This window comes from Asparagus officinalis, chromosome 5 (assembly GCF_001876935.1).
Source record: "Asparagus officinalis chromosome 5, Aspof.V1, whole genome shotgun sequence".
In the NCBI taxonomy this organism is placed as follows: domain Eukaryota; kingdom Viridiplantae; phylum Streptophyta; class Magnoliopsida; order Asparagales; family Asparagaceae; genus Asparagus; species Asparagus officinalis.
In genome coordinates, this window is record NC_033798.1 from 92,096,983 (window position 1) to 92,100,781 (window position 3,799).

The window sequence follows — 3,799 nt, forward strand, 5'->3', positions numbered from 1 at the left end:
GCTGCGACACGACGGTCTCGGCAGCGAGACCGTTGACTCCCACTGTGGTCGTCAGTTTGTTTGCGTCAAAAGTTGCTCTTGTTGTGGAATTTATTATATCTTCGGTCGATTACAACAAATTCAAAAGAAATAGCCTTTTTATAAGACTTCTTTTACACAACAAAATGAAAATTATAACTTTTTAGAAACAAACACAGGATCGTTGTTTGGATTGCTGCTTGCGTGGGATCTTTGCCTGTGCCGGGAGCGCTTTGACTCGTGGACCACCAAATCACAGATTCTGATTGAACCGTGAGGGGTTTAATGATTCTTCCTTCGTTTATCGAAGTGAGAATTTGAAACGATATCTTATCAAAGTAAGATAGTCGTTCTTCTTGAAATCAAGTCAAAGCCTGATTATCAAGGAGTGGCCGAAAGTTCAAGACCTCTGCTCTCTCTCTGCTCTGGATTGCTCTGAAGTACTCACAATGATCAGCCCTGGATCTCTGCTGGAAGCCCCCCTGTGAAAATGGTCTTCGGGGGGTATTTATAACCCTCTGGATGAACAGTGCTCGCGAGACAGCATTTGCTGAAAGACTGTCTCACACGGCGAGACAGCAAAGGCTGTCTCGCATGCGAGACAGCAAAGGCTGTCTCGCACGGCGAGACAGCAAAGACTGTCTCGCGTGCGAGACAGTCTATACTTGTGTTCTTTTGATTTTTTGGATGATTTCCTCTTGAGCTGTATTTGGATATCTTTTCAGTATTTTTTGACGCCTACAAACTTTTGGGTCTAGAAATAAAAACCCCTTATGGAGTAAAATCTATATATTATCAGTATTCTCTTACTTACTTTCCCATTTGGTTTTATTTATTTATGGAAGTAACTTTATGGAATAGTCTGAACTTTGAGATCATCAGATTAAGTGGAATAATAGTCGGATTAGTTCTCCAGTTTTTGTTAGTTAGGCCAATTTCGGCAAAATAAAGAGGGCTAAGAACAATCCAAGCCACCAATCGAGTTGCCAAAATGACCCTATGTGTGGTGCTTATTCATGACACATTTATCTTATTAAATCAAGACTGTGAAGCCCCTTGACTTATTTCTCAATGGATAAGATTAGCAGCGCGTTGGATCCACTCAAATTCCAAATTAGAAATTGAATTCTCAAATTGAAACATATGCATACTTCGAATCACATGATATTAATGTACACGAACTATGTAGAAACAAAAAGTACCAAAGATATTGAAATGCTTCGACACATGAAGGAAATTGAAAAAACTGTTTTTTTTTTTTTTTTGGCATGGGAGTACCTATCGAGTTAAGTTTTGAGTTTAATCCTTTTATGTGAAATGGGTTAGCTAATAAACCTTGTAATTAACTAGTAGTAGTGGTTGGTTATTATCAGTCTACGTGGTCCAATTTCATTGTTTAGCCGGCGGATCAACGTCTCTAATCCTCAAAATATAAAGGACATTGGAACTGTTGAACCCGAAGCTAAAGCTAATTAACTTTTCTAACTAAACAAGCTCATCCCCAAAGTCCCAACAACATGCGAGAATTAGGAAGGGGGAGAGAAAACAAGAAGAAAGTCAAAGCTCGCCTCAAGGTTAGCCTAATATATTTATCAACTTGACCGAGACCACTCTCAGAGAAAAGTAAGAAAGCCTACAATTAATAACTATAATTAATAGTATTGGTGTATCTTATTGGGCGTCACAACTATATATTTTTATACAATTCAAATAATTAATATCATTAGTGGCATCCATTGACTAAGTAAGAAGATTTGATTGGTGAATTGTAGAGTTCCTCTACAACTAAGGATGTAAAAGATCTTTACCTTGTAGTATCTGCTATGGGATCCTCAACATCGTAGATTGTAGAGGATGCATATATATCATCAATAGTCTTTTCTCACTTGATGGACCCCATGTACTATATTAGCTAGTTAAATAAACTATATAACACCCCTCTTAATAGTGAGGCCTATTGTATTAACCAAGGGTCATTATATTAACCAATCTTATTTATCCACATATATAATTATAGACATTCTCTATAATGTAGGACGTAAAGGATCTCTTCTTGTAGTGTCTAAGATCTAAACATTATAGGTACAAATTTAAATTTTGGATTTTCTACATTTCAAACATATAAAATTAGATGTGGTTTACTATAAGTTGACTATTTAGAAATAAAATCTCAGATAATTTCAACTCATTTTAACCATGCATCCGCTTTGTTCAAAATCAAAGTTTTAAAATTTTCGGGATCAAATGATTTTGATCCCTTATACATGTTTAAAAGCACATCAAAATTATCGGAAATTAAAATTTATTTCAAGATAGTTCTTATGTATTACATATTTAATGATACATATTTTCTGTTTAAAAAGATAAATCATACATACTTTCAGTTTCTAAATTTAGAACTATATTTGTAGATAGTCCATATATATTATAATACTACCAATATTAGCATGTGTAGTGTGTCTAATACAGACATACTTTTAATTCAGTCTCATCATATGCTAGCTTCTGGTACAACTCGAATTAAAAAGTGGAAAGAATTGTATTTATAGTTAGTATTTTCATTGACGTGCAAGTTTGCAAAAAAGTATAACCCAATAAATCATGAGCTAGTTTAGTATTGCTAGAACTTATATTAAGTTACTTATATAATTAAGTTATATAAATAATTTATATTAGCTACTGAAAATAGTCGTCTGCTTTTCAAAGCATCTTGCTTCTCAAAACACCTTTTAAAAGCAAAGCAATTTTAAAAAATATGAACAATAAAATTTTACTAAACGCCATTCTTGATTGTTTCTTTAAAAAAAACAAAAGCACCCAAAAAAGGTTAGATCAAACTGGCTCCAATTCTGTAAGTGTAAAGCACCAACATAAAACAGGGCTATGATAACAAGGCCCATAATGTGGTAAATTATTTGTATAAGAAGATTGAACACAAATCTGTATGGAGATATTCATATCCGTATTCATCTAAAAAATTTTAATCTATATTTCAGTTAATACGAATCAGAATACTAATTTTTTGCACGTTCATCAAATAATTAGATGCATTTATTTAATTCAATATTCTATTGTTTATGAATATGAAACTATTTGTCTAAGGATGTTGTTCTTATTTGGAAAAGTTTGATTCTTTCGACAGTATTTAAATTAATATCCTTTCATATCTCGTATATAATAAGATATAAGATATCAAATGGAAAATTAAATAGATGATTATACATATTTAGATTCATATCATATACGAATACCGAAAATATTTGGTTTCCATTTCGAGTAATTAGAGAATAATTGGAAAACAATTCCATTACTATTTAATCACAAAGGGGTTTTTAGGTATTAATCCCTTACATATTTAATAATTGCATATTAGTTCCTTAAATCTTGAAATTGCATCTGAATCCCTTACATCTTCAATAATTGCATATTGGTCTCAAATCTTAAAAATTGCAAATTAGTCCCTCTAATCCTATAGCATCTTACAAAATGACCTTTCAAGTTAAATCACATTAGATTTGGGGAGAATATTCTGTAAAATCTAACATTTGAAGGCAAAGTAACTTTTTAACGCCTTTATAATGTTCCCCAACCAATATCTACTTAAAATAAATCTAAATTGACTTGAGTTCTCCTCTAATGGTTAGCAAAAAAAAGCCCACAGTTGAGCTTCACAAACATCAAAGAGGGGTAGTTTGATGATTGTAAATTTTAGGTTAAGAATGAACCCAACCATATAATTAAAATTTTTAACTAAAGTACTAATTGAGGGACCATTTTGCAA